Source organism: Hordeum vulgare, chromosome 4H (genome assembly GCF_904849725.1).
Source record: "Hordeum vulgare subsp. vulgare chromosome 4H, MorexV3_pseudomolecules_assembly, whole genome shotgun sequence".
Taxonomy (NCBI): Eukaryota; Viridiplantae; Streptophyta; class Magnoliopsida; order Poales; family Poaceae; genus Hordeum; species Hordeum vulgare.
This window is the reverse complement of record NC_058521.1, coordinates 608,728,883-608,739,080: the sequence shown is the minus strand read 5'-3', so window position 1 is coordinate 608,739,080 and position 10,198 is coordinate 608,728,883. Positions and strand designations below refer to the sequence as shown.

Here is a 10,198-nt window from a genome sequence, read left to right as displayed (position 1 = left end):
ACAAAGAGTTTGGATGATGTGCACATGGAAGACTATGTTGGAAATATGCCCTAAAGACAATAATAAATTAGTTATTATTATATTTCTTGTTCATGCTAATCGTTTATTATCCATGCTAGAATTGTATTGACAGAAAAACTCAAATACATGTGTGGATATATGTAGGAAAAACACTTGCCCTAATAAGCCTCCAAAGAACTAGCTCGTTGATCAAAGATGATCAAGGTTTTCTGACCATAGACATGAGTTGTGATTTGATAACGGATCACATCATTAAAAGAATGATGTGATGGACTAGACCCAAACTATGAACGTAGCATATGATCGTGTCAGTTTATTGCTATTATTTTCTGCATGTTAAGTATATGTTCCTGTGGCCATGAGATCATGCAACTCACTAACACCGGAAGAGTACCTTGTGTGTATCAAACGTCGCAACGTGACTGAGTGACTATGAAGGTGCTCTACAGGTATCTCCGAGGGGTCTGTTGAATTGGCATGGATCAAGACTGGAATTTGTCACTCTGTATGATGGATAGGTATCTCAGGGCCCACTTCTGTTAGGGCTCTTAAACAAATGGAGTTCGACCAACTTATTGTTGCTCCTAGGTTGTTGAATTTTTATGACCCTCTTGTGTGTGGTGAGGAGGACGAGGATGATGATGCCAATCATGATGGCAAGCTTCTCTCCCATATGGTTAATAACACAAGTGAGGTAGACTTGGATGGTACTATACATGACAATATGCTATGTGAACTCGACGCATTACTATGAAAAAGAAAGTCTACTTCATCGAAAAAAGAGGAAGGCCATCAAAGAGGGAAAAGGTCTCTAAACAAAAAACCAGTTCATCATGAGAGGCATGTTTTGGAATAGCAGAGGTCTTGGTGACTTGGATAAGCACAAGCACATTGCCGAGTGTGTAAAGGGTTATGCGTTTGACTTTGTGTCCATCATGGAGTCGGGTAAACATGATTTCCAGATACGCGATCTTGATCATTTTTCATATGGTTATGATTATGAATGGCATGCTTTACCCCAGTGGGAGTTCAGGTGGGATATTACTTGGCATCCACTCGACATACTTGGAATTTTCATCCATGCCGAGGGGTGTATATCATATCAAATTTCACCTTTGTAACAAGTTCGACGACTTCCTTTGGAGTCTGATGGGTGTTTTTAAGTCCGCTTTTCTTAAAGAACTTGTTTATATCTGTCGGGACAATACCCATCCATGTTAATCTTGGGGAGGGATATCAGTAGGAAATAAACAATGACCGGTTTGACACTAGGTGGCATTTTCTCTTGAATGTTGTTATTGACAGCTTGGACTTCCAAGAGCTAACTCCATCTGGTTGCTGTTTAATGGCCAATAACTGATGAATTCGAACTTATGAAAATTCATACAGGCTACTAGTTGCCACCGACTGGAATATAAATATCACCTTGCCTCGGTATCGACACTGGAAAGAATTGGGGCCTTATCGGATCATCTTCCATTGCTAATCGATTTTGGACAAACAACTACAAGCTCTAATCGTCCATAGTTTATATTCAAACTGTGATGGCTCACTAGAGAGGAATTCAATGATTTGGTGAAGAAAGTGTGGGTGCGCCAACCTTGGAGTAGCACGCCTATTCAACCATGGAACAATCGAATTCGCGCCTTGCATCAATTCCTTTGTCGATGGTCTAAACACATCGCCGACATATACATAAAAAAGTTGCGACTGTCTACCTTAATTCATACCCTTGATAAATTTGCAGAGGTGTGAGCCGTATTTCTGCTCATGATATTGAGCAAAAAAGCCATCTAAATTAGCAGATTGCTCTCCTTTTAGGCGAGGAAGAGATTAAATGATACCAATGTTGCATGGCCGACATGATTGTTCAACATGATGATAATACGAAGTACTTTCAAACGCTGGCCAATGGCAGACATAGAAGGAAATATATCTTCATTCTTGACCAGGACGAAGGCCGTATCAAAAGGGATGCATCATTCAGAAAATTCATTAAGGACAGTAAAACTGGACCTAAACCGAGCTCTCTCAGTGATTTACGTTTTGGACCGTCCATTTTCGCGATCTGACTGTTTCAGGCCGTCAGATCTGGAGTGAAAATAATATGTCCAATACTGTGTGAAATTTGGCCCAGCTGTCCTGTGGGCTGCTGCTCCACGGGCCGAAATGGAGGACTCTGGTAAACTGGGCCGTTGGCCAGCCCATTTGAGCACTTGGAGGTCCAGTCCTGGCTTTGCTATCCCCGTGAGGAAAAATTGTCGCAAACCGTCTGAAAAAAGAAAAACGGGGAAGGAAGCAGAACCGATGCGAGCGAAGGGGAAGGACGTCGGTCGCTGTGAGAAGGGGATTCGGTGCGCGAGTTCTTTGCCGATTGATTACTCGCTAGCTCTGGATCTCTGCCCCCGAACCCACCCCGCGCCTCGATCCGGCCCGCCCCGCCTCCCCTCCCTTCCCCTCCCCCGGGCGCGCGTCGCCCGGGAGCCCGCAGAGAGCGGCGGCTGGCGAGCCCGGCACCATTGGCGCGCGCCTCGCGGCCCGGGGCACCGGCGGCGCTTTGTTCGGCGGATCCGCAGAGGCCTGGTCGCCGGGCGGGCCGTGCGCGATGGGGCGATCCAGTCCAAGGCCATCTCCGGCAGGTCATGGACCGACATCGGCGACGTAGACGAGACCTCCGCGGGTCACTCCGTGCTGATCCGCGGGTTCGCGCAGACGATCCGCCCGGTCAGCAAGAAGATGGGCTTCGTCGTGCTGCGCCAGCGCAGGAGCAGCGTGCAGTGCCTGCTGGTCGCCAGCGCCGACGCCGGCGTCAGCGCGCAGATGGTTCGCTTTGCCGCCTCCCTCACCAAGGAGAGCATCGTCGATGTCGAGGGCATCGTCACCCCCCTCAAGGAGCCCCGCAAGGATCTCACACAACTGGTCAGTTATCAATAGCAAGTTAGCAACCGGACCCATCAACCATCAGCTGCAAGCACCGCCGCATGTTAGATGGTGGTTTTGTACTCTTCGTTCTTTGATTTGGACTGTTGCAAACTTCTTTTCCTGTGTTCGTTTTGACCGGCAGGTGGAGATTAGGGTCAGCAAGATCTATTGCATCAATAGGGCGATCTCCACACTTCCCTTGAACTTTGAGGATGCAGCGCGTACCAAAGCAGAATTCGAGGCGGCTGAACAAGTACGTATGTCCTTTGCAAATTCTTTGGCTTTGCAGGAAAGCTCTCGGTTTTCCTTCTATGGTTCTTATCCTTGCCATGGTTACAGAAAGGAGTGCCGATGGTACATGTTCACCAGGACACACGCTTGAACTATCGACCTATCGATATTCGGACACCTGCGAATCTTTCAACATTCAGTATCGAACACCATGTCGAGAACCTGAGTGTTTGTCCTTGTTCCCCAAAAACTATGCTTATGTTGGTCACACTCATGTGCGGCATTGGCATCTCCTGCAGCCCGATTTTCTTATGTACTACTTCTGTAGCATGCAATGTTTATGAGTGTGGTTTTCTGTAGCTGGACCTCCATGGTACCCCTTATCTAAGCCATTCATTTCAGCATCAAGATCCGTGCAGGAACATTTCAGCATCAATGTTTATTACTTGATTTTTTTTCTTTTGGTCCATACATAGTCACATACATGTAATGATTGTTGGGTGCGCGTGTAGAAATTCAGAGAATTTTTGTTCTCGAAGAATTTTATTGGGATCCACACTCCAAAGCTGATTGGTGGATCAAGTGAAGGTGGTGCATCTGTATTCAAGCTGGATTACAATGGCCAGCCTGCTTGCTTAGCGCAATCTCCACAATTATACAAGCAGATGGCTATCTGTGGCGGTTTTGGCCGCGTGTTTGAGGTTGGTTCCATATTTAGAGCAGAAAAGTCAAATACTCACAGGCATCTGTGTGAGTTTATTGGGCTAGATGCAGAAATGGAGATCAAGGAGCACTACTTTGAGGTAAGGAAGATTTGGAGAAAGAAATATTTAGTTCATTTATTGAAATGATGATGGTTATCAAGTACTGATTTTTGTGGACAGGTTTGTGATATCATAGATGGCTTATTTGTAGCGATATTTGACCACTTGAATGAACATTGTAAGGAGGAACTCAAGGAAATAAATTGGCAGAATCCATTTGAACCTCTGACGGTAAAACATTACTCGTTGTTTTTCGTTCTTATATGTATTTGCCTTTGCTTAAGTTATGTCTCAACCTTTTCTGATTTATACAGTACCTAGCGCAAACGTTGAAGCTAAGTACGAGCAAGGGATTCAAATGCTGAAGGTACTAACTTGTAGTCATGTACTCTTGTTCCTTTCGTATTATGATTTATGTCAGAACTTTAATAGCTCTAATTTCATTGCTTGGTATTTTGATTGAACTAATCTGGTAAAACGTGAAACATGTTAGGAAAGCAACTTATCTTTATTGAAGGCCCAAGGAGCATATATATATTACACATGACTTGAGGTGCAAGGAAAGTAGACATAGACTAATAAGGACTCCTAGACTAATGCTAATACTTCCTAACACCCCCCTCAAATGCAAAGCGTATGCAATAGCATTGCATTTGAAGAAGTGTAATACTAAAAAAAATGATAATCCAAATTCGCGTCTTGAGAGTGTCGTCGTAGCATGAAGAGTCTTCAAAACTTGTCGAGTCGTCGAAGAAGATAACGAAGAGATGGCACATCAGAGGTAGACACCGCATCACTTGAAGATACAAGATAAGTATCAAGAGAAGATGGATTGTCAAAAGAAGATGACACATCAAGAGGAAGACATCGCATCACTTGAAGATACAACATAAGTATCAAGAGAAGATGAGTTGTTAAAAGAAGATGGCACATCAAGAGGAAGACACCGCATCACTTGAAGATACAAGATAAGTATCAAGACAAGATGGGTTGTCAAAAGAAGATGACACATCAAGAGAATAAAGCATTGCGCGGAAAATCATAGTCCACGACAACCGTCGGCGAAAGAAGCTCGGCGGATAAGACACGATGGACGTAGATCGACAATGCAAAAGAAGTCCAGAAAATCCTATAGAAAACAACAAGGGCAAATAGGCCACAAAAGTTGCATAGAAAGGATCAGGACCAAAGAAAAGACCGATGGACTAAGGTATGGTGGAATCGCATGGCATGAAAAACACAAAATATCAACGGATTTGGTGGACGCAGCGGAAAACAATAAAGCTAAAAGCTAGGAAGCATACACGACACAAAGATGCAAAATTCATCATGTATGCAGAAGGCATTATACTTTTTTTATTGTTATTCAAATCAAGATGTGAACGCCGTCTGAAAAAAGAAAAAAGGGGAAGGAAGCAGAATCGATGCGAGCGAAGGGGAAGGACGTCGGTCGCTGTGAGAAGGGGATTCGGTGCGCAAGTTCTTTGCCGATTGATTACTTGCTAGCTCTGGATCTCTGCCCCCGAACCCACCCCGCGCCTCGATCCGGCCCGCCCCGCCTCCCCTCCCCTCCCCTCCCCCGGGCGCGCGTCGCCCGGTAGCCCGCAGAGAGCGGCGGCCGGCGAGCCCGGCACCATTGGCGCGCGCCTCACGGCCCGGGGCACCGGCGGCGTTTTGTTCGGCGGATCCGCAGAGGCCTGGTCGCCGGGCGGGCCGCGCGCGATGGTGCGGGACTGACGCGGCGATGTTGGACGCTTCGTCGGATCTCGGCGGTGCATGGGCGGGGCCGCCGCCCGTCGAATGCGACCTTGAGCAGGTGCGGACGATAATTCCTCCAATGGCTCAATTCCGCACTTGTTTCCATCTCTGCTTGTTCGCGGGCGGCCTGGGTCGGTGGGTGGGTTCAACCAATTACAGCGTATGTCGCCTCGAGAAGGAGGTTACTCGCCCGCTTGCCTCCTTTTGCTTTGTTATTTCAAGAGCTACAAAATCGCGGCTTTCTCGTTCGTTTCAACGAAACCCTAGCCTAGCTCCTCCTGTACGCGATGGCCGCTTGAGCCCCTTCTTCTCACCCTTTGGGCTTGCTTCCCCTTTCCCTTTCAGGTGGCCATGGTGGCCAACCTCTCTCCCCTCTCGCAGGAACAGTAGCGACAGAGTTGGGTGGTACAGTGTGGCAACAAGGAGGAACAGAGGCGACCGCATCTATTTTTCAAGTAAGGGAGCACCCACTAGGCTGAAATCCCACATGGCGAACACACAAAGTAGCGGTCGTTTTGGGAGGCAAACAACAGTACTCGCAAACCTGCTGTTATACCAATTCTTTTTTGAAGATTCTGGACAACCAAGTCAAGGATAATAGAAAGTAATCATAAATTAATGTCCAGCGTCATCTTGCGTTTACCTTTCTAGATTTTCTACCCGTGTTCCTTTTTTTTGCATGTTTTCTGATTCAATCTGCCATGTATATGATTTATAATGTCCACTTCCATTAATAAGTCAGGCATGCATCCGCGTCTTTCTGAGATAATTGCTATGGTCTAATTCTCAGTAGCAGCATGTTTTTGACTGTGAGCTTCTTTAAATGAATCGCCCCATGCCAATAGAAATGTATGTTCATGTCTCATGTCTTAATCTTACAATTTAGATTGTGGATTATCTAGCATATTTTAGCCACTGGTTTAATTCCACATTGAAATCAAAGGACCACGATTGGGTTGTAACCTGAGAGACATAAAAGTTTTCGATTTTGTACGTGGGATGTTTCTATCAGGTTGCGGCATGTTTTGTTCTTCTGATACTTATATTGAATTCCTTTGCAATCTATCCAGGTGTTCAGTAAGGATTTCTATACACGCTCAAGAAGGTGGCACGCGTGGAAGTGCATTGTCGAGTTGCATCTAACAAGTGTTGCGGGTGCTCAACACCGACCACAAGCTTTCTCCATCATTTATTTGTTCTATGTATGTACTCTTGACTGATGTACGACCATGTTCTTTTGCTAAGGTTGTACGGTAGTTTATGGTTATAATTATGGAAAGTTCTGCATTATGTTCCGTAGATCAGTCATCTTTGATATAACATAATGAATTACTGCCACCACAAATCTTCAATCAATCAAGATACAAGAGGGTGTCAAAATTCGTAAGCAACTTGAATATCAGTGTGACAGATAGTCATTGCTTTATGGTCAGATGCATCATTTTTTTATCGAAACGTTTTGTCTGTATCCCTGCAAATAAATAAATAAATAATAGATTTTTAGTAATTTTAATTCAAGCTGACACTTTACAACTTGGTTTGGTTGTTCAGATTTGGAAGAAAACAATTGAGTATTCTAGCTCCGTCCGCTTATGACAAGTGAGCTTAGATGAGTTTATTAATCACGACACTCAGCTGACTGGAGATATGGAGAATATTCAGACATTCCATTGATACTCAATTGCATATATTTTGACTTTTGCGATGCGGAGAAAAATGAATGGAATCCTATGTGTGCAGGAAAGGGTGATACGGAGAAGAAGGCGACCCCAGCGGTAAATGCCAAAAGCAGAGCAAAGCTTGGAGCCTGATGGTAGGAAAGTTCATTATATTCGATAAGTGTCACATGAACTTCAACTGTATTGAGAATTTGCACATTTTCACGCGTTGTTGAGGGTTTTATGGGATAATTGGCGCATCCAATATATATTCTAAATATGTTTACATGATTATATGTTTTCTCAATAATCTTGTAATTAATTTCTAGACGAAAAACAAAAACATTTCATGTCAATTAATTTTTTATAGCTTTGATTACATTGAGGTTGTTTGGTGACATTGCTTGCCTATAATGAGGGACCATAATGTGAATTACTGAAAAAATAACTAGACATTTTTTGTCCATACATTTTTTTTATATTCCTGCCCTCTTTTTATATCTATTAATATCATCTTGTTAAAATGGACGGGCGCAGCAACGCGCGCCATCCATGATCTAGTTACTAAGTATTACCAAGTGCTTTTTGGAACTCCAGCCGACTTTTCTTTTGCGTTGGACGATTCTATTACTCATGACATCCCTCAAATTTCAGAGGCGGAAAAATTATTTTCTAACCTCTCCCTTCTCTATGAAGGAAATTTGGACCACGGTTTTTCAAATGGAACACAACGAGGCTCTGGTCCGGACAGTTTTTCCGTGGAGTTTTATCATTTTTTCTGGGATATGATTAAGACAGACTTGGTTGAGTTATTCAACCATTTGCATAAAAAAACCGTAATATTGCCCGTTTGAACTTTCAAAAGATTATTCTACTACCCAAGACAAGAAAGGCTAGGCATATTAAAAAATGTCGATCAATTTGCCTTGTAAACACCAGCCTTAAAATATTTAAGAAGGTTTTAACTATTCGGTTGCACGGGGGACCATGTGGTCAAACAATCCGGTAACAATATACATCCACGCAACTAGCGCCAGGTCTCAAGTTTACCTACTCGTTTGTTTTAGACTAGCCATAGTGGGAAGTAACTAAGTAGTAACATCAACGCCACGTAGATAAAAAATCTGACGTGGCAAGTAATTAATGCGGAGAGAGATGGTGGTAGTAACATAGCTAGTTACCATCACATCACATATTTCAATGCATTATGTGTCTATAACCTAATAAATGCTAGTTTAATGACACCACATGTATGTTACTCCCCACTATGGAGGTAGTAACATAGAGTAGTAACAACATTATGTTACTACTCCTAGTTACTCCCCATTATGAGCAGCCTTATGTTACATGTGTTCTCCGTTCCAAACCTTTCAACTTTCGCTATTGGCAAAAGTCTTAGGCCCTGTTTTTTTTAAAAATCCTAGGATTTTTTTTAATCTCAATTAAAAAGTCTCTAGTCCCTATCCGTTTCTTTCCAAGGACTAAACATGAACTAGAGGTCATTAAACATGGACTTCTTTCTTTAATCCCAAATACCCCCTTTTAGTCCCTAAAAGTCCATCCTGTTTCTTTCACATGGGACTAAAAGAGACTTTTTTAGTCCCAACATAAAAAAATCCCTGGAAAGAAACACCCCCGTGCAAATGGGCTCAAATCAGTGGTGGGCGGTGTAGTGTAGTACTCCCTCCGTTCTAAAATATAAGACCTTTTAGAAATTTCACTAGAAGACTACATACGAAGCAAAATAAGTGAATCTATAGTCTAAAATATGTCTATGTACATCCATATGTAGTTTATAGTATAATCTCTAAAATGTCTTATACTCCCTCCGTCCCAAAATAACTGTCTCAAGCTTAGTACAAATTTATACTAGAGCTAGTACAAAATTAAGACACTTATTTTGGGACGGAGGGAATATCTAGGAACGGAGGGAGTACCTGCCAAAGCTATTTTGGAAAAGTACTCGTGGGGAGTACAAGAAAATGCTGGCCACTACGAAAATACTGAGAAGTGGCGGGCTTCAATATTCACGTGCCATACCAATGTTTTCACATAATGACCTGTGAGATGGAAAGAACAGTGACGGGTGAGCCGAGGTGCCCACCACTATTATTTACTCCCTTCATTCCTAAATATAAGTCTTTTAAAATATTTTACTAGAAGTCTACATACGAAACAAAATAAGTGAATCTACACTCTAAAGTATGTCTATATACATCCGTATATAGTCTACGAATAAAACCTCTTTAAAGACTTATATTTAGGAACGGAGGGAGTACATGCCAGTGGTAGGCCTTTCCTAGGGCCTGCCGATGCCATATTTCGCTAGCCCGCACCCGTTCTATTGAAAATTTCCAAATTTATCAATGATGGGCACTACATCATTAGTAGAAAACAGGGCACTGATTCTAGCCAGATAAAAGCAATAGTCCCGGTCGTGATATGAACCGGAATTAATGGAAGCATCAGTCCGAGTTTGAGCGGCCAGGACGCTAGCCGGGGCCTCTGAGGGAGTCCATAATTAAGGTGTCCTCAGGTAGTCGACTTATTACGAAGAGGTCGGCCTGATGGGCTGACCCTATGATGGGCAGGGGCGTGCGATTGTCTCGTATTTAAGGAGGAGAAACCCGAAGACTGGGGTGGCAACCAAGTAAAAGTATATTAGGTCGGTAGTATGTAACCCTAAGCCCTCCCGGTAACTATATAAACCGGGGGTCCTCGTCCATGTAGGCAGATGATTCCACCTAGGGTTTAGTATAGACGACCTCGAGGTAGACTGTGCAATCATCATCCACATCAATATAATCGAGCAGGACGTAGGGTTTTACCTCCTTAAGAGGGTCC

The 10,198-nt window shown here is 43.6% G+C and overlaps 1 pseudogene; it reads left to right on the top strand.

Annotated features, from left to right (window-relative positions):
- Positions 1-2,328: 2,328 nt before the first annotated feature.
- On the top strand, positions 2,329-7,733 carry LOC123450937 (annotated as a pseudogene).
- The last annotated feature ends 2,465 nt before the right edge of the window (positions 7,734-10,198 follow it).